Source organism: Megalobrama amblycephala, linkage group LG17 (genome assembly GCF_018812025.1).
Source record: "Megalobrama amblycephala isolate DHTTF-2021 linkage group LG17, ASM1881202v1, whole genome shotgun sequence".
Lineage (NCBI taxonomy): Eukaryota > Metazoa > Chordata > Actinopteri > Cypriniformes > Xenocyprididae > Megalobrama > Megalobrama amblycephala.
In genome coordinates, this window is record NC_063060.1 from 40,352,243 (window position 1) to 40,373,282 (window position 21,040).

General features: G+C 37.2%; 1 long non-coding RNA gene across 2 annotated transcripts; it reads right to left on the minus strand.

The window, feature by feature from the left end:
* Positions 1 to 4,575: 4,575 nt before the first annotated feature.
* On the minus strand, positions 4,576 to 10,225 carry LOC125251383. 2 transcript variants are annotated; one of them, XR_007180985.1, is made up of 4 exons: positions 8,614 to 10,225; positions 8,357 to 8,527; positions 5,362 to 5,392; positions 4,576 to 5,245 (listed from the first exon to the last, which is right to left on the minus strand). It is a non-coding gene; the product is annotated as an uncharacterized LOC125251383 (long non-coding RNA). The 2 variants fall into 2 exon arrangements; XR_007180986.1 differs by lacking the exon at positions 5,362 to 5,392 and having other exon boundaries at positions 4,576 to 5,176.
* Positions 10,226 to 21,040: the final 10,815 nt, after the last annotated feature.

Genomic DNA, 21,040 nt, shown 5'->3' on the forward strand with positions numbered 1-21,040 from the left:
GCCACGGCCAAACCGTTCGAGATATCAAAAATCCCTGGCAATTTTTAATCATCAGTGTCTTGACTTCATGCTGACCGAGTTTGGTGGCGATCGGATTAATCGTCTAGGAGGAGTATATCAAATTCCAGAGCATGCGTTTTTCAAACAACCCTTAATAGCTGACTTCCTGTTGGCGTGGTGTTTAACTTAGAGCACGAAAGTTGTTCGGCCCGATGAGGTCTATATGTGTACTGAGTTTCATACTAATACGTGCAAGCGTGTTTAATATATGGACCAAATTTTCAGACTTTTTTCAAGGGGGCGCTGTCGAGCCCCCTGCCACGCCCGGGTACCAGCCTCTCCGGCGTCCTAATGGCCGCGGATTCCAATGTGTGTGCCAATTTTCAAGAGTTTTTGAGCATGTTAAGGCCCCCAAAAAGCCCCGGAAGACGGAAAAAAAATAAAAAAAAAAAAAAAAAAAAAAATAATAATAATCCTTAGAAGAACAAGAGGGCCCTGCGCGAATTTTCGCTTGGGCCCTAATAATCCTTAGAAGAACAAGAGGGCCCTGCGCGAATTTTCGCTTGGGCCCTAAATATAGCTGCGAGCAGCGATGGCGGGCCCAAGCCCGGTGGCACCGCCACCCCGGTGGCTTCAGGGCAACTGTGCACAGCGGGCAATAGGCACTTAAAACGGTTAAACATCAAAGGACTATGTCAAATTCACTCCACATTTACTGCACTACAAGGTGCCACTATAGAGCCCCTCCTCCCTGCCCATTTTCAAAGGATTACATGTGCCAAGTTTTAACATTATTCTGATGAATTTTGAAGCAAATCAGGTAAAAATAAGAGGGTGATCTCAATGTATGCTGAAAGTGACACATTTTCTGCTTCCAGTTGGTGGCGCTATTACTTTGAATCACAATAGTCACATCCATGTGATCAGCCTTGTACAACGAAGACTAAGCCGAAGTTTCATCAAAATCAATTAATGTATGCAGAAGTTATAACACTTTGTTTCCCTTTTCTTGCCATAAATTCGTTGCCTCGCCACGGCCAAACCGTTTGAGATATCCAAAATCCGTTTGCAATTAAACAACTTCAATGTGTTAGCAACAAGTTAAAAAAAGTTTGGTGTAAATTGGATAAACCCTGTAGGAGCAGTAGTATAAAATTCATAGCCTGTTTTTTCAAAAAATTAACATTCAAACCAAAATAGCTGACTTCCTGTTGGTCGGAGCTAATGAATGTAAATTAGAAAATTGTCCGGCTTGATGAGAACAATATGTGTACCGAGTTTGGTGATTGTAGGAAAAACTAACCCCCCACTTTTGTCAAAAGGTGGCGCTACTGAGCCCCTCCACCACGCCCATTTCTATGGCTTTGTCCATGTCTACTGGTTGACAATATTGATGTGTGTGTCGAGTTTCATGCAATTTGAAGCATGTTAAGAGCCTCAAAAACACTCAAGAATATTATTACAGTTTGACCTGTTGCCATGGCAACAATATTTCAAATATCAAAAATCCTGTCATAGGTCTACATCTGCTGTGTATTGACATTACACTGATGAAGTTTGAAGCAAATCAGGTAAAAATAAGAGGGTGATCTCAAAACATTTCAAAAAGTGATACACTTCCTGCTGCCAGTTGGTGGCGCTATAACTTTGACTCACAATAGTCACATCCATGTGATCAGACTCCTATAACGAACACACTCGTGAAGTTTCATAAAGATCAATATATGTATGCAGACGTTATAACACATTTCCTGTTTCCTTTTTCTCGCCATAAATTCGTTGCCTCGCCACGGCCAAACCGTTCGAGATATCAAAAATCCCCTGGCAATTTTTAATCATCAGTGTCTTGACTTCATGCTGACCGAGTTTGGTGGCGATCGGATTAATCGTCTAGGAGGAGTATATCAAATTCCAGAGCATGCGTTTTTCAAACAACCCTTAATAGCTGACTTCCTGTTGGCGTGGTGTTTAACTTAGAGCACGAAAGTTGTTCGGCCCGATGAGGTCTATATGTGTACTGAGTTTCATACTAATACGTGCAAGCGTGTTTAATATATGGACCAAATTTTCAGACTTTTTTCAAGGGGGCGCTGTCGAGCCCCCCTGCCACGCCCGGGTACCAGCCTCTCCGGCGTCCTAATGGCCGCGGATTCCAATGTGTGTGCCAATTTTCAAGAGTTTTTGAGCATGTTAAGGCCCCCAAAAAGCCCCGGAAGACGGAAAAAAAATAAAAAAAAAAAAAAAAAAAAAAATAATAATAATCCTTAGAAGAACAAGAGGGCCCTGCGCGAATTTTCGCTTGGGCCCTAAAAAAAAATAATAATAATCCTTAGAAGAACAAGAGGGCCCTGCGCGAATTTTCGCTTGGGCCCTAATAATCCTTAGAAGAACAAGAGGCCCTGCGCGAATTTTCGCTTGGGCCCTAATAATAATCCTTAGAAGAACAAGAGGGCCCTGCGCGAATTTTCGCTTGGGCCCTAATAATCCTTAGAAAAACAAGAGGGCCCTGCGCGAATTTTCGCTTGGGCCCTAATAATAATCCTTAGAAAAACAAGAGGGCCCTGCGCGAATTTTCGCTTGGGCCCTAACTAGCAATTGCATGATATAGTCACAATTCTGAGATATAAACTCACAATTGCAATAAAAAAGTTTCACACAATTGTGTTTATATCTCACAATTGTGAGAAAAAGGTCAAAATTGTGACTTTATAACACAATTGTGAGAAAAAAAGTCAGAATTCTGAGATATAAACTCACAATTGCGAGAAAAAGTCAGAATTGCAAGAAAAAAGTTTCACACAATTGTAAGTTTATATCTCACAATTGTGAGAAAAAAAGTCAGAATTCTGAGATATAAACTCGCAATTGCGCGATATAAAATGTCAGAAGTTTATATCTCGCAATTCTGACTTTATATCATGCATTTGTGAGTTTATATCTCGCAATTCTGACCTTATAACTGGCAATTGTGAGAAAAAAAAGTCAGAATTCTGAGATAAGTCGCAATTACTGTTTTTATTTTTTTTATTTAGTGGCGGAAACAGGCTTCCATAGGCTCCACACCCGTAAGACCTTCGTTCATCTTTGGAACACATTTTTGATGAAATCCGAGAGCCTAAATTTAATCTGTTAATCATATAAAGTGATCGAGTCTCTTCAGAAATTTTGGATTAAATCGCTCAATTCATATAGATTAGTTTTTTACGATTTCTGTGAACTTTTTGAAGTGTAAAAAGGTAGTTGCGTAGACAGTCAATGGAGGGACAGAAATCTCTCAGATTTCATTAAAAACATCTTAATTTGTGTTTTGTAAATGGCTTTTATCTTGCATATATGCTTTAAAAGTTTTGTTTAAAAAGTTAATTTTAAAGTAGATAAAACTATATATAAAATGTTTTAAAGAAACCTAAGACAAAAGTAGTCAGTGTAATAAGTTCTTAGTTAATGTGATCAACAGCTGTGTGAACTTGAGAGAAACTGACTTCATACAACCACTAAAAATCACCTTCAGTCCAGTTAGTTAAAGGTGCCCTAGAACTTTTTTTTTAAAGATGTAATATAAGTCTAAGGTGTCCCCTGAATGTGTCTGTGAAGTTTCAGCTCAAAATACCCCATAGATTTTTTTTTATTCATTTTTTTAACTGCCTATTTTGGGGCATAATTAGAAATGAGCCGATTCAGGGTGTGTGGCCCTTTAAATCTCGTGCTCCACGCCCCAAGAGCTCACGCTTGCCTTAAACAGTATAAAAAAAAGTTCACACAGCTAATATAACCCTCAAAATGGATCTTTACAAAGTGTTCGTCATGCAGCATGTCTAATCGCGCAAGTACAGTGTTTATTTGGATGTTTACATTGATTCTGGATGAGATTGAGGCTATGCTCCGTGGCTAACGGCTAATGCTACACTGTTAGAGAGATTTATAAAGAATGAAGTTGTGTTTATGAATTATACAGACTGCAAGTGTTTAAAAATGAAAATAGCGACGGCTCTTGTCTCCGTGAATACAGTAAGAAACGATGGTAACTTTAACCACATTTAACAGTACATTAGCAACATGCTAACAAAACATTTAGAAAGACAATTTACAAATATCACTAAAAATATCATGTTATCATGAATCAGTTATTATTGCTCCATCTGCCATTTTTTGCTATTGTTCTTGCTTGCTTACCTAGTCTGATGATTCAGCTGTGCACATATCCAGACGTTCTGCCCTTGTCTAATGCCTCGATCATGGGCTGGCAAATGCAAATATTGGGGGCGTACAGTCGGTGTTATGTTGAGATTCGCCTGTTCTTCGGAGGTCTTTTAAACAAATGAGATTTATATAAGAAGGAGGAAACAATTGAGTTTGAGACTCACTGTATGTCATTTCCATGTACTGAACTCTTGTTATTTAACTATGCTGAGGTTAATTCAATTTTTGAATCTAGGGCACCTTTAAAAGTCAATACAAAAATACAGTAGCTCAGCAAACTGAAGTTAGCTCAGAGAAAAGCATCATTTGTTTGGAGATGCCACTTTTATATTTTATTATCCGTGCAATTTATTTATTTATTTTTTTAAAGTGTCCAAAAGCATTTTGGGTACACTATATCTCAAAATATTATTTGCCTGAAATGACCCCAAGTTTATGTGTCCTTGGCTGCACATGACCACAAGTCCACCGCAGTTCTTTATTCATTCATACGCATAACAAAGTTGCAGATTGTTCAAGAGTACATGTGTTTAATTAAAGTGAACTGCAGTAGATTACATGGGAACCACTTTAGGTTTGAATTAGTAATGTGTGTTAATTATGCATGGTGTGCCGGCTGTTGAAAAAGTGTAGATTAGGGCCCGGTCGGCCTTACAACACTGATGTGATACTTCAGTTGTACGAGGCACCTCACTGCGTCTGCGCACGGGTGCTGTGGGCTCGTTTTAATTGCATCAGGCAGCGCCCACAGCCAGAGTACTGGGCAAGGAGCAACCCGTCTCTCTGCCTAATGTCTGAGATGCTTTAGAAAGTTGCTGGTCCCTGCGCGGTAGCTGAGTCATTATGCCGGGCAGTGCTTCTCTGTGGCTTTGCACATTTTCTTCACATTGATGTTCTTTCATCTCTCCTCCTCTCCCTCTTGCCCGCTGTTTGCTCCAGTAATGGAAGAGTGTGATCAATTCTTGCCCGTCCTGTTCTGCAAAAATGCATTTTGATATTGTTTATTGTGTATTACCAGGAACAGCAATTGGGCAGACAGATTCATCTGTGAGGGAAATAAAAAAAACCCTTTCACGATGGGCTGTAAAATTGAATAATATTCTCAAACCTTAAAACATATTACAGTATTTTGCTTAGAGTTGTGATAAATGACAGCTTTACTTTGAACTCAACTGTACGTGGCATTCAGCATCTGCAAGAAAAAGAGAGAAAGCATACAAAGAATCTTGATATACTAGATACATGTCATGTTGAAAATCTGGGGCTCAAAATCAAATTTAAACTTGTAAATAAGTTTTAGGGCCATGTCAGAAGTCCGTGATTCAGCTCATTACCCACTAATGCGGCCACGCCCACGGAGCCAGCGCTATTCACAGGCAAATTCAGAGACAACACATGCATTCATCATCTCAATCGTGTATTTATTGCCTTGAAAATTGTTTATCTGGATGAAAAAGCCATGGTTAGCGATCTCTGGAAGACATTCAGTAAATTCCTGTTTGTTTTCTTCTATTGATAAGTTTTAAGTGAGTTTTTGTTTCTTTAGCGCCCTCCGGCTGTAGTATGAATTGGTAAACACCATTCATGGAATATCATCTTCTTCTTAGGTGAATTTGTGGACTAAAATGCACAGAGCGCCCTCCGGCTGCAGTATGAATTGCAAACACCAGCGCTCATAGAGATAACAATGAATATTAAATAAAAAATAACTCCTCTGTATAGAAAATTGACATAAACATATGAGAATCCTATATTTCTCCAAATGTGCATGCTTTTAAACTAAAAGCCTATATTCAGACTCTTTGCATCACAGAAATACATTATATTTTTAAAGTATAATATAAAACCATTATTTTATATTGTAATAAAATTTTTCTGTATGTTTCATATACCATGATGAGCTTGAGACATCACAGAAGTTTTTTTTCACAGCCTACCTGACTGAAATGCCTCATTAATATGCAAGTCTTTTCAGGTCATTACTATTCAATTCTTTTGTCTTCACAGGTGAGAATGAGCCATTATTCATGGAGATTCACGCCTCCTCGCATACCGTGTTTCTTGGCAAAAAGTGTCTTACAAAAACTAAATCAGTATATTGTTATAAATGAAAGAGTAGTCAGCATAATTTTTACATAATTTTGAAGCAAAAACTCTAGTCTACAACCTTCAATACCCAAAAGTCTTGTGAACACAGATTTAATATACTTTTATTGGCCTTATATCAGTGACTTAAGTTTTTTGTTTTTTCAGTAACCACGCATAAACGTTATTCCTTCAAAAACACAAACATGTACACACATGTTCCTCACATATTATGGTAGCCTAGTTTGTGCTGAATACAGTGTAATGACACTTGTGTCATTAATATGTTTATGAACAACTGAAAAAAGCACAAATGTCAGGGCATGTCAAAACTTCTCCAGGCCCCAAATCAGCCTCAGACTCCAGAGGGTTAAAGTCCCCATGAAATCAAATTTGAAATTTTTTGGCTTTTAGTATGAATATGTTACTGTTATCTATAAGCTAGTGTGCTCCAAAACAATGACCAAATGTCATGCAAACCATTGCAGTGCACACGCAGTCTAAAGTGCGTTTCCCGTACAATGACGTAACTCTCTGCTTCACTACCATAGTACGATGTGTCGTTGAAGAAATCAACTAGCTAGTCACGATTGTTTCCCGAAACCATATTGTCGCAAACCTGACGTTCAGCCACATTAGATATACACAGCAAAATCCCTAGAGTTAAATCGACTCTGCTCGGAGAACATATGGCCCCTCTCTATATAGAGTTAAAATGAAGCAGAGTTAAAGTTAATGAGATAATATGCTGTTTGTGGAGTTGTTTAATCAGATCTTGAGAGATTTAATGTCTTTTATCTTCAGTTGATTTCATCTAAGGCTGTAGCTGGAAGTCCTTCGTAGTTATTGTGTTTCTCTTCAGTGATTATGCTTGTTAACAGCAGGTGTTCATCACTAATGCTCAATCATGACTTAATCACTTAATTATCTCATTAACTTTAACTCTGCTTCAGTGTTACTTTAATACTATATAGAGAGAGACCATATGTAATCTGAGTAGAGTTGATTTAACTCTGGGGATTTTGCTGTGTACAAGGATGAAAGCAAAATTCCAAAAATATTCCAAAATATCTGAACTGACCAATGAGAATCAAGTACTCCACTGCACTGTGTAATAATGAGAAATAGTTAAGATTTTGCACTCTTTCTAGGTCACTGATCAAATAAGGAAATTTGTGACACTGAGCATGTGAACTCCTTTTCACATTTCTCTTGCTTCCACTGAAGCAAGAAAGACATTCTCTAATCACGCTGGAAAACATGAATCATCACTTGAGAAGTCCATGTCAGCTCAAGGTCATTAAATCAAAAGTGGTCATATTGTATGCATACTGAGAAATTCACATTTTTAATTAAACTTTTCTCTGAAATTGTGATGATAATAAAATATTTTGTAAATAAATCATTTGGATGTTTTCATAAACTCAAAATAACCTTTAAAATCAAGACTGCAAGAGCAACTCTTCACTTGCTCTACTCCAGTGAAGAAGTATATTTCTCTAAAGATAAACCTACAATGCATGCTTTTAAAACTTGATAAGAATATCTAAACTTATAGATTGAACCCAAACCTCAAATCTATACGCATGAATGTGTGCTGCTAAGAACCTAAACAATTATTTGCATGCTGACTTTCTTTTCCCTCTTTAAAAGATTTGCAGAGAGAGAGACAGAAAAACCCCTTTTGCATTAAAAACGATGCTCCTGAAGTGCAAGGTAAAAGTGAAAATAGTTGTGTCTCCTGTGCATGAGTGCTGGAATAAATGAATTGGTAAGTAGTTTGTTTGTTGGGGTTTTGCTCTGTAGTATAGCGAAGCACCTCTCTCTGTAAATTAGGTCCCAATGGAGCACTGCATCACAAACCCCTGCACTGATTGTGCAGCTAAAGCTCCTACAACTTAACTACACTCCATTTGCACAAAAGGATCAATTCCGGCTGCGGATTAGCTTTTTATTTTATGTCGCCCTAACCTTTTTCTTTTAATTTGCACAGTTTGTACATATCACTCTTACAAAATCAATCTGACATAACACGAATGCTGCAAAAGTATATGCAAGATTGCATTCTCACCTGCTGATGAAAACCCTGGGATTCATGCGGTCTCCAGGGCCGATTTTGCTCCCAAGAGTTTCTCCCATTGTGAGGACTTTTCATTCTGGTTTTAATGGGACGCTCCAATCATGTCAGTTTGGCCTCGAGGGACAACCTATGCACCCTATCACATCGCCCACAATCCTTCAGCTTGCAGAGAGGGAGAGAGAAAAATGAATATGCCAGGACTGCAGCTGCGGATGATGAATTATATTTGAGATATGCAGACAATTTACCTGAGTACGGTGCATATGGCTCCTGCTATGCTCTTCTGTGTTCCACGGTGTTTTATGCATGTTTGTGGCTCGGCACATTTCGGTCGATCTCTCGTAGCTTATCAATTTCACAGACGACCGAGTCAGACGCGTTTAAGTTCTCCAGTGTCTTGCTCTGTATATTCCTCGGCAAATAGGTTGCTGGATTAGTCGATGCAATCGGGCAGTACAGTGCTTTCAGCGCTGCAAAAATCCCTCAACAATGACCGTATGATAGTTAACTTACTCGAAAAATAGGAGCTGTTTGCCTCGGCATTATTTCTTTGGGCTCCGGCTTCCGAATACGACAGAGATCGGGACGCCGTCTGCAGAAATATAATCTCAGTGTGTGATTTCTTTTTAACTCAATGTTCTGGTATTGCCTTGAGATAAATGCACTTTTCCAGATGCAGTGCACCGTCTCATCCTTGTGATTTACAACACCACGTTGTTCCCCAAATTAAATTACCCCTCAGCTAAACAGTCAAACCCGAGTCCTTATTTAGTTTAGCCGTGACACTAATGTGCGGAAGATGGCGGCCTGCAATACTCATAACTCCCCAGCGCTACGAGCGCAAGCTTTCCTTAGCCCTAGTGCAGATGGAGCTCACGTCCCAAGGCGCCTCGAGGCCTGCAGGAAAAGCCCGGGACTGCCTGGACGACTGATTGAATTTGGGCCTAATTTCTGCCACTCGGGCCCGTGAGCAGGCTGTAAAGATCCCGCTGCAACCCGCAGATTAGAGCCCCACATGGTGCCTTACAAATCACTCCCACAGCGTGACTGCATGTGCGACTGTGTGCGTCTGCCGCAAGAACATTAGATTAATTAACGCTTCTGTGTTTGGCACAATTGGAGCTGCAAATGTTAGCATAGCGATTAGGTTTATCTGGCATTTATGTGATAAATTGTAGGTTTAGGACGCACACAACTGTGCTGGAATTAAGTGTGGCACATTACAGTTAAACGTGCAAGTTGCTGCATCTCTTTATTCTTGTGAAAATAGCTTGGTGTTTTCACAGGTGGCGTGTGTTGATGAGTCAATGTTTGGATCGAGAGGCGGCTGTGTGCACGTCCTTGCTTTTATATCTGTATGGGGGAGAGGATTTCTCCTCAAATCTTGCATCTCATTTGCGCTGGCGGAAGTTGTGCTGCAGAATGCTGTTTTCTCCCTTGGAAGGCCGGACACAGATCATTTAGCTTAGGATTTGCAATGCAGCCTAATAAGAAGCCATGATAGGCCCTCTGACAATTCTGTAAATTAGCTCATCGCTGCATCTTCTTATAGCCGTGACTAGAGGTCTGTGCCTAAGACGAAATAATTATGTCAGATTTAAACATTATTATCCAAATGTTGTCTGTCGGAAAGAGATGAGATGCACTGAGAAGCTCTGTATATAATGCATTGCTGCTAGCGGTTCATTCTTTAGGCTGATAATAAATAGAACTGTCAGTAATTTAAAAAAGGGGAAACATTTGTATTTGTGTTAGTTTCATATCAGTGCAATATTAGTATAATTGATATACTATTATATTTAATCATTTGAATTAGCTTTTATTTTTATATTTTCAGTTTTCATTTTAAATTTAGTTGTAGTCATTTCGCTATGTTTTTGACATTTTTATTATTTTTTAACATTTCTATTTAGCTTTAAAGGTGCAGTGTGTAAATTTTAGCGATTAAATATAGAGAACCTACGGTGGCCAACACAGGACAAAGATGTCGTCGTTTGAGACAGCAGAGAGTAGCCAGACAAGTAAACGCACTCTTTAGCGCAGTTTGTCCGTTTAGGGCTACTGTAGAAACATGTTGGCGCAAAACGGCGAGTTAACATGTAAGGGGACCCGTGGTGTATGTAGATAGAAATGGCTCATTTTAAGGTAAATAAAAACACAACGGTTCATTATGTAAGGTGAACTGAAAACATAGTTATGTAAATTATATTGCATTTCTGTCAATAGATCCTCCTAAATTTACACATTGCACCTTTAATTTATATTTATTTCAATTATCATTTTAGTAGTTGCATTACTTCAGTTTCAGTTTATTGTATTTTAGTTCATTTAAACATTTTAAATTTTCATTTTATATCTAATAGTTTTATTTTAGTTAAGCTTTATTTGAATTAATCAAAAATAATTGTAAATAGTTTTAATTAGGGCTGTCAAATTGATTAATTGCGGTTAATCACATCTAACAAAAGTTTGTGTTTATATAATATATTATATAAACATAAACTTTGATGTTAGATGCGATTAATCGTGATTAATCGTGATTAATCGGTTTGACAGCACTAGTTTTAATTAGTTTTAGTTTTAGTTACTATTTCAGAGCAAGTAAAAATAGATAAAAAATAATTTCTTTAAAAATTGAACACGTCAGTGTACACATCAAAAAAAAAATTATATATATATATATATATATATATATATATATATATATATATATTTTAAAAAATAAGTTTTTCACCACTTTCACTACAACAGTTGGGTAGGATTAGGGGTTGGTTTAGGATTAGTTGCATGTAATTATGCATATTTTTTGTTATTACTAATGTAACGAACTACATGTAATGTGTAAAAAGGACACTAAAATAAAGCATCACCGAAATTTTCAAATACTAATATTTAGATTTTTTCTATGAAATAACAAAAAAATATGCTATGCCAAAAATGACCCTCATGTCAGGGACCCCTATGCAAATATAAAATTACAGCCATCACATTGTATGTGATTTAAGTAGCATGTTGGTTGCAATCAGGAGCCTATAAGAACTGAATTATTATGCTAGAACTGAATTTTAATGTGCTAGACGAGTTAGGGGTTATCTCGAGTCCTATTGAGACTGTGATGTTCTTCTGTCACGCGTGCCGTGAATGTAGAATTGAAGCGCTGGCATGTAAAACAGATTTCAGTGCTAACTGTATCAGTGCATCTGTGGATCAAGGCATGCATTTAATGAGCAAATTATCCCTGCAAACATTTTCTAATAGTCACATTCATACATTCTCCACCCATTTCTTAAGCAATTAAGCCATTTTAAAGATAGTCTTATCGATCTGAGAATTTTTGCTTTCTTTTATTTGATAAAAGGCAATTAGCTTATCGGTGCAAAGCATGCCACCATATGACAATCTGATAGATGGATACCCCACAAAACACAATGCGGCCATCACGTCTTCACTGTCATTGACAGGGCTTCTATTACAGCTACAAAAACATCCGCATCAATCATTGCCTGTGCACCTTTTAAAACAATGGGCCTGGGACTCACTGGAAATGGCAAATCAGTAATTGCAGCCTCATTGTCAGATGGGGACAAAACAGGGTCTCATTCTAAAACTCCCACCTCACTGTTTTTCGAGCTGATAAAGTCAATCCAACACGCCGGCATAACTAATAATGCATAATCACGTCTATTAGAGACAACTGCAAAGTAAAAGGCTGAGAATACCAGCTCACTCCCGCTAGAATAACTCCCTGTGAAGGTGAGATGTCTGGCGGTTGTCTTGATGAGGGTGCTCCACTATAGAGTTCCGCATTCGCCGAACGTCTGGGTAGCTTTGCGAATGTGTGATTTAAAGGAGTTAATTGATAAGGAGACTGAAGAAGGCTAATGAAAAGCACTTTGATGGCTCTCATTCGGAATGCTCCGTTACTCTGCTGTAACCTCAGGCCTCTCTGCAGTAGCAATTATCAAAAGCATGTAACCCGGTGAGAGCCATCTGCAGCCTCTAGGAGAGTAATCTTCATGAAATAGATTCAATTTTCCCCAGAGCTCCAAATAAAAGCCACAACATTGTCCAAAAAGTGTTCACTTTTAAGAGTTTTCATTGTTTTGGAGGGTGTTCCGAGTGAAGATGATGCATTATCCAACATCATACTATGACTGGCTGGACTGATTACAGAAGCAAGAGGCTCAACCGACAAAAAAGGAAGGTGCATGCAAAAATATTAAACGGTTAATTCACCCAAAAATGAAATTTCTGTCATTAAGTACTCACCCTCATGTCGTTCCACACCCATAAGACCTTCATTCATCTTCGGAACACAAATTACGATATTTTTGAAATCCGAGAGTTTTCTGACCTCCAACACCACTTTACCACATTATCACCACTTTCAAGGCCCAGAAAGGTAGTAAACACATTGTTAAAATAGTCCATGTGACTACAGTGGTTCAACCTTAATGTTATGAAGCGACGAGAATACTTTTTGTGCGCAAAAAACAAACAAAAATAACGACATTATTCAACAATTTCTTCTCTTCCCTGTCACGTGGACTATTTTAACGATGTCTTTACTACCTTTCTGGGCCTTGAAAGTTGCAATGACGTTGCTGCCTATATATGTGTGGTTCAGAAACCTCTTTCATCAAAATGATCTTAATTAGTGTTCCGAAAATGAACGAAGGTCTTACGGGTTTGGAACGACATGAGGGAGAGTAATAAATGACAGAATTTTCATTTTTGGGTGAACTAACCCTTTAATGTCATACCTTAAGATGTATACAGAGTTATAGAAAGCAGCCAACATATCAGATAAACAAAAGACAAGTCAAAGCATCAGTAAAACAGCACTTCCTCAGCACTTGATACACACTTGATGAACTTTGAAAAAGTACTACCTCGTGAGCACAGACTTTCTGAGGGGGATATTTTTATCTGTAACTTCATTTAGACCCTACTTCCTGTGGTCAAAACACGGCGAGTACCACTCCAAAGTCCCTAGTAATTGGGAAAATTTCCTGCAGCAGAAACACAGCTTTTGTTACATTGTTACATAGGTATATAACATAGGCAATAACTTTGTTGTCCACTTTGATCTTATAAACTTTGTAGACCTTTTGTATTCACAAACAGCTATATTACCAAGTTAATATTCGAAAAAGCATAATAGGGGCACTTTAAAATGTTGTGTTTCGAGATTATGGCATATTGTTAGCCTCATAGCATAAAAAAGTCATTTTTTGGCCAAATTGTGATATCTGCCTTTGAAATATGATCTGGGCAATTATGCTATGAGGCTAACAATATGTTCCCTGAATGTTTCCTTTACATAAAGTCATTCACAGGTGCAAAGAATAGCAGATGACACTGCATGAAATACAAATAATGACACTTTTTATGAAGTGTGACAAACTTTCTTTTATCCATCAGTTCTGATTGGACAATCTGTGTTCCAAAAGTGGTAAAAGTTAGTGAAGCAGCACTGGGACTTTTCACTGTTTGTTTCACCTGTGTTCCTCACATTCCAGACCAGACTATGTGAGTGGTGCGGACTGGAGCGTCTGTTTTCTCCCACAGGAACAGTTGAATCAGCAAATGAGGAACAAACAACCTGGAGTGGAGTAATTCCAGAACACTTGGCTGGACAATATGCTATTTCAGTTCGTGTGGTGCTTGGAGCTGTGCAAGACTGATGGTTTGGCTTCTTTTAGAACAATTTCTTTTGATGGAGAAAACAAATGTACATACTACCAGGTCGATTTGTCTAAATTTTTTTTTTGTCTGAAGTTCCTGAAGTTCTTTCCTATAGAACTGCTGTGTAATCAGTGCTGTGATTTTGTTTAAGCACAGACATTATATTGATGTTTAAAACTTAACAAAAGTCTTGTTTTTTCTCCTCCTTTGTGTTTTCATACTTCATCATGATGATAGAAGATTTCAGACTGTTGTGAAACCTGGCTGAGAATTGATTTACAGAGGAGTCGATTCTCATGTGGTTTCTCATCCTCCCCACCCTCTCTTAATCTTTCTATTTTTCTCCTTTCTTTTCTCTCGCTGCCTTTCTCTTACTTTTTTTCTTTCTCATTGACGTTCTCAATCCTATACAGTACCGCATGACAGGTGTTGATGGGCTTTCTAGTCTAAGACCTGCTTGTGAATAGTTGATACTGTCGATATTCATACCTCTAATTCATTCCTCATGGTCAACTTTGTTACGATACAAAAACTATAAATCAAAATGGAGAAACATTATTAAGCACTGTGCAACTGCACTGTAACAAACAGCTACAACAAACTCTTTGTATGTTTTTCCAAGAGAGAAAGATTTATAAAAAACTAAATAAATCTGAAAGTATGTAATCCAAACTATGTAAGGTAGTTCAACTTGATTTCTTTTATTGAATCCAAAGGGTTTTAATTATATTTTGTTACATATAAAGCTATTTTAAAGATTTTGAAGTGTCAAAATGTCATTCGGTTTAACCATCCAAAGGCCAATACAGCCATTTCATTTGTGATTAAAATAACTTAAAATGTAATAAATGTATATATTTTTTATTTTGGCATGATTTTATAACATCATATAAGAACATAGTGCAAAATGGTATTAAAATTATGTGTAGAAGTCGCTGCTTTGTTATGAGAAAGAATGTCTGGAAAAATTAATTTCATTGATGTCATTTGGAGTAACCGATATAAAGGGACCATTTTGGATCAAGTCATGCGGTCAATATCATGTGACATGATGTTACATCATTCAGACACAGTGCAAAGGACCACATGGTCATGAAGCAAAGTAACTAAATTTGAGAAATTCATGTTTTCACGTGCTCATACGCATGTCCCGAAACATCATGTCATTCGGTACAACCGCTATAAAACATGGAAAATGTTGTAATATTTTAAAAACTTGTACTAAATATAAAATGTTTTATTGTCCATTTGCTAGCTAGATATCAGCCTGTTAGCAGTGTTTAAAATTACCGTCATTCGGTATAACCAAAGATGTCATTTGGTAAAACCAAAATCTTGGTGACAAATTTTGTCCATCTTGTAATAAATGACAGTGTTAACTGATTATAAAAAAACAGAATGTCATTGTTGTTAACACTAAATAATACTTCAAAATTAATTATATGACACTTTTAAAAATAAATAAATGACAATAGTTAATCACTGATGAATCACTCATAAGTCACTTTGGATAAAATAGCTGCTAAATGAATAAAATGTAAATAAATCAACACATACTTATCCATTAACATATTTTATTGAAGAAATGTTTAAACAAGCTAAGTCAGTTCAAAGAGCATAAATATCTATATAAGTGTGTTTTAATTTTCCCCAGAGGATTGCCACTTATTTACATTAATAAGAAACAGATTTACCAAGAGATAGCGAGCTGCCAGCTACCATGAAATGTGCCACAATTCATGTAAGCAGTTGGTTAATGTGAAATCAAATATCGCAGCGCATGGGCAACTGGCTGTCAGGAAGTCGCTGTGAAAGTAATTGATGGTTATTGTTTTTTGACGTTAATCAAATCGGCAGATTTGAAAATTCAGCCAGCCGTCTGTGTTTACGAGTTCACAGGGAAGGCATCAGCAGGGGGTTTACATGATTTAGAGCACATACGGTTGAACAATGCTAATTTGCCATCATAGCTAATCAAAGCTGATTCTGGAAGCTGCCGAATCCGTGCGTACACTGTTTTATGTGGCCCTTTTTTTTGAGAATGTCAGGTGACCTTGCCGACCTTGTCATGCCATTACCATATATCTCTGTCCAACTAGTATAATGCTTGTTTCATTTGCAGGCTTCTATTTCTGCTACTGCAGTTTTAATTTGACCTGCTCTCCAAGTCTGATTGTAACACGATGTTTATGTTTCTCTGAACAATGTATGTTCAATCACGTTTGTCCTCGCTGGGGTCAAAACAAATGTAGATGAGAGTGAAGTAGAGTAGAGATGAAAGCTGCATGCCAGAGCTTTCTGGCTACAGATGGATGAAAAACATGAAACGGTCGTGACACAATATGAAAAAAAAAAAAAAAAGTGTTTCTTTACAAATACACAGACAAAAAGGATTCAATTCAACCTTTGTTATAATAGTGTTCTTTTATATCGGGACTCTGAAATAAAACTCCTAGACAGAGGTTCCTTTGTTTGTCATCAGCCGAAGCAGAATTGTGGGTCTGTGCTCACAGGAGGGAAAGAAAGATTACAGTTTTGATTCCCCAGTCTATAATTGATCTGTGTATTCAATAAAGAGGGAGGTTTATTACTATCCATAAAATGAGTTTTTTCACCATCTTCAATAAACAAACCAATAAGACTTTGCTTGGAAATATGATACACTTTTCTCGTAGAGCACAAATTCATGTCCTCATTTCTTTCTTTCTTTCTGCTCTCTGAGAGTGTCTGCTATCTGCTGCCTTTCTCATTACTTTGTAAATTTTTGATGAAGAATCTTTTAAGTTCTTTACAAATTGAATAAATAAGAGAAAATCAAGAGTTAGCCTGTTATTATCGCAAAATCAACCAGGACAGTGTGATCAGGGAATATACTTAACCCTCAACTGAACTTATTTAAATTCTTCTGTAGCCTATATAAAATGTATTGATTTGAATTGAAATTAGGTAGGCTATATATATTAGGGGTGCAACGGTTCTCCACCCACAGTTCGGCATGCACTTACACTGCGGTTCACTGACGACGCATCTACAATATGATTCGTTGTTAAAAAAACAGATATAGGCTACAGAGTTCAGCTATGCTTCAGTCAATGAATACGCATTCTGGCTTCCCAATACGTTATAACAGCGATGATCAAAAAATCGTGGACAAAACAGTCACTTTGTTCAATAGGAGTGCTGTATGCTCTAATACGGGCAGTCGATTACGGGTGTTGATAGCACACGAGCTCAGGGCCAGATTGGGACTCATTTTCAGCCCTGGAGTTTCATGCCTTAAACAGGCCCACTTTAATTCAAGGCTGGCTATATTAAAATAATGTAATAAAAACCTCAGTATATATCTGCAATAGCGCACTGTTCTCTACAGCCTTGTAATTAATTGTATTTTTCAAAAATGTCTTCAAATACCCCACCCCACCCCCCAAAAAAAAATAAAAATTATAGTACAAAAAATGCAAAAATTTGATATAGAGTCATTTTTATTGTTATGATTTTATAATGTGAACCACTGATTAATTCTCCAGCCATCTAGTGGCTGTAGTTAAAAAAAAAATCATGTTTTTTAAGTGTTTGCTTTCCAGTAGATGGAAGCAATCATCCACTAAACCCAGGCACATTTTTAATTTCTATCACTATGAATGAAATTAAGAAATGTAGATCTTTTTTTAAAGTGGATTTAACATAAAATTTTGCTATTTTATATGAATGTATATACTTAAATTATTACAAATTGAGGCAAATAAATAACAAAAAAAAAAAATACTATAAACTTTACAGTAAAATATTAAAGTGAGCTATATTACATTTGTTTATAAAAAGTTACATTATGTTACAAAATCACATTTTACTGTCTGGTTAAGCTAGTTGTACAGAAAAATGAATATTGTTGCCCAATGTGTAATAGCATAGCAAGCAACATAAATGATAGGCCCTATTTATTATTTGCCTACTATTATTACGATATGTGTAATAGCTGCTTGCATGCCTTTATCTTTTGCATGTTTCCCCGCTTCCTTTGTATTTATTTATGTTACTTAAATCGGACTCCGGTGGCTTAGACCTTTTGTCTTACCATAATTTAGTGTTGATTTAGAACTTGTCCCGCTGTCCCTACAGACGTCACCTCATCCCTTCTTTTCGTATACTTTTGAGTGAGTTGTCTTCTCCGGGCGCACATTCCGAGTCCCTCCCGACCAGGTTAATTTACTCACAGAATGACATGATATCATTGACATTATGTGCAAATGAGCAGTAAAAATCCGATCGCGAATTCGTTTTTTATTTTGTTTGTTTTTTTTTTTTCTCCCTGCCGCCCCCAGCAAGATGCCGCACTGGGCCGTTGCCCATGTCGTCCATGCCTAAATCCGTCACTGACTAGTTTTAAGAAAAAAGTTAGGCTACTCAGCTTAGTACTTTTGGCCGCGCCGACAGAGCATCCATATTTCAACCCAGTGCCATGACAACACCGGCCCTCGCGGCCAAATAAACAGACCGGCCCACCGGGAATTCTCCAGGCGCTCCCGATTAGCCAATCCGGGCCTGCACGAGCTATCAACACCCGTAAAAAAACTTAAACACTCTTTTAAGTCTTGCGCTTGAATGGACAAATTCACACAAAAAGTATGTCAACATGCCTGTCTTGGCGAGTATCCTAGCAAACAGTAGGTTATGTCTTAAAGGTCCCGTTCTTCGTGATCCCATGTTTCAAACTTTAGTTAGTGTGTAATGTTGTTGTTAGAGTATAAATAAAATCTGTAAAATTTTAAAGCTCAAAGTTCAATGCCAAGCGAGATATTTTATTTAACAGAAGTCGCCTACATCGAACGGCCAGTTTGGACTACATCCCTCTACTTCCTTCTTTAATGATGTCACTAAAACAGTTTTTTGACTAACCTCCGCCCACAGGAATACACAAGAGTTGCGTTTGTAGAGTGTGTTTGTCGCCATGTCGTCGAAACGCTGTTATTTTCATCCCGCAGTCCAATCACCGGGTCTGATTCCGGCTCAAATTGATAGGGTAAAATTAAAGACATGTTTACAATAACACTGAGCGCGTGCATCTCCACGTTATGGTAAGAGGCGTGACTTTTTCGGGCACAGTGCGCTCAGAGCTGTCGAATCACAACACAGGAACCGCTGGCACAATCAGAACTCGTTACGTATTTCTGAAGGAGGGACTTCATAGAACAAGGAAGGCATCAGCCCGTTTTTATGACAGTGGAAACAGCGATATACAGATAAGTAAATTATGTGAAAAATACTGTGTTTTTTTTACACGCGAAACATGAACACATGTTATATTGCACACTATAAACACAATCAAAGCTTCAAAAAACCACGAAAAACGGGACCTTTAAGTGAATGTAAACAGTCGATAAGGACAACTCTTTTGTATCAGTATCAGTATTTTGGATCAAGCCTTAAGCCGGGTGCACACTGTGCGATTTATAATAGTCCTTTATGATGGTTGCTTGTCAGACTGTACGAACATGATTCTCGTCACACTGTGGGATCTCGGCTGTCATTTATGTCAGACTGTACGACAGCACATGAAAACTTGTCTGGAGTTTTACATCATCAACCCATACACGTTCGATGACTGAGACCTGCATTACACGAGGGACTGAAATGGCTAACAAAGACATCTCTGTCGTTACTTTTGATCATGGCTTGTCTTGAAAAACTAAGACAATTTGATGTTCGTCGAAGGAGAAGTCACACTGGAGGATTGTGCGTCAAATCTTCTGACACTGCCAGAATTTCATCGGAGGTAAAATTTAATCGCGGAATTATAGGAATATTTTAGGATTCGCAAAATTTGTCTCAGACGACCAAATCGTGGCCAAAATCACACAGTGTGCACCCGCCTTTAAAGTGACAGCAGCCTAATATTCCTGCTGTCTGTGTTTTTAAAGTTAATCAAACAACAAAAGACAAGGAATTACTCGCTGCTCTTGACTGAATAGCTTTTGTAACTTTAATCTTTATTTAATTTAAACAATGAAGATTATATGCAATGTTGCAACATTCGATTACTTCAATTTCTGTAACTGATACATAAATAGCCTGAAAAGCACTGTTTACTTTATTTCTATCTTTGCTCTGCTTTATTGTATTTCTTTGTGATATTGCTTTTAGTTTGATTATTTGTTCTTTTTTTTGACAGTAGTCCTTTTTTCCCTGAACACAGAATATACCAAACCATACCGAAATTGTGACACTGAAACAGTGATTTTAAAAAAAATGGACCGTGAGTGATTTGAACTATTACACCCCTAATATATATATTAGTTGTATTGTAGTGTGTGTGTGTGTGTGTGTGTGTATGTGTATATATACTGTATATCGCAATACAAAAATGCAACAATGTATTGTGGATACTGACAATATTTATTGTATGTAGTTCACCCAAAATTAAAACTACTGTTTTAATTCAAGTTGACAGAGTTTTAGTGTCAGTACTACATTAAACTACTATATAATGTTAAATATAATGTATAATAATGCAATGAGGGAATATTTGTTGGTCCTGATAATGTCAAATGTCTTATGTTACCAGTAAATTAGTATTTTAAATATATCTAGTCAGTGACAGAGTGCAAACATATTCATCTAAAATAAATCTGTGTTTCCATGTTAGAATCATGAATATTTTTTTCTGGTGTCATCATTGTCCTGTGCATTGGGTTACCAGCACCAGGTCCAAGCCTATTCATTTTTTTCCTATTCATATTTTTTGTTAACCTTTTACCATATATATATATATATATATATATATATATATATATATATATATATATATATATATATATATATATATATATATATATATATATATATACTAGGGCTGTCAAAATAATGCGTTAATTTCGATTAATTAATCTGAGAAAAAATAACGCGTTAAAAAATAACGCAGATTAATCCATTCCGTATTGACCTTTGAACCTGGAGCCGTTCTAGCCACCATTCGACTGTAAAATGAAT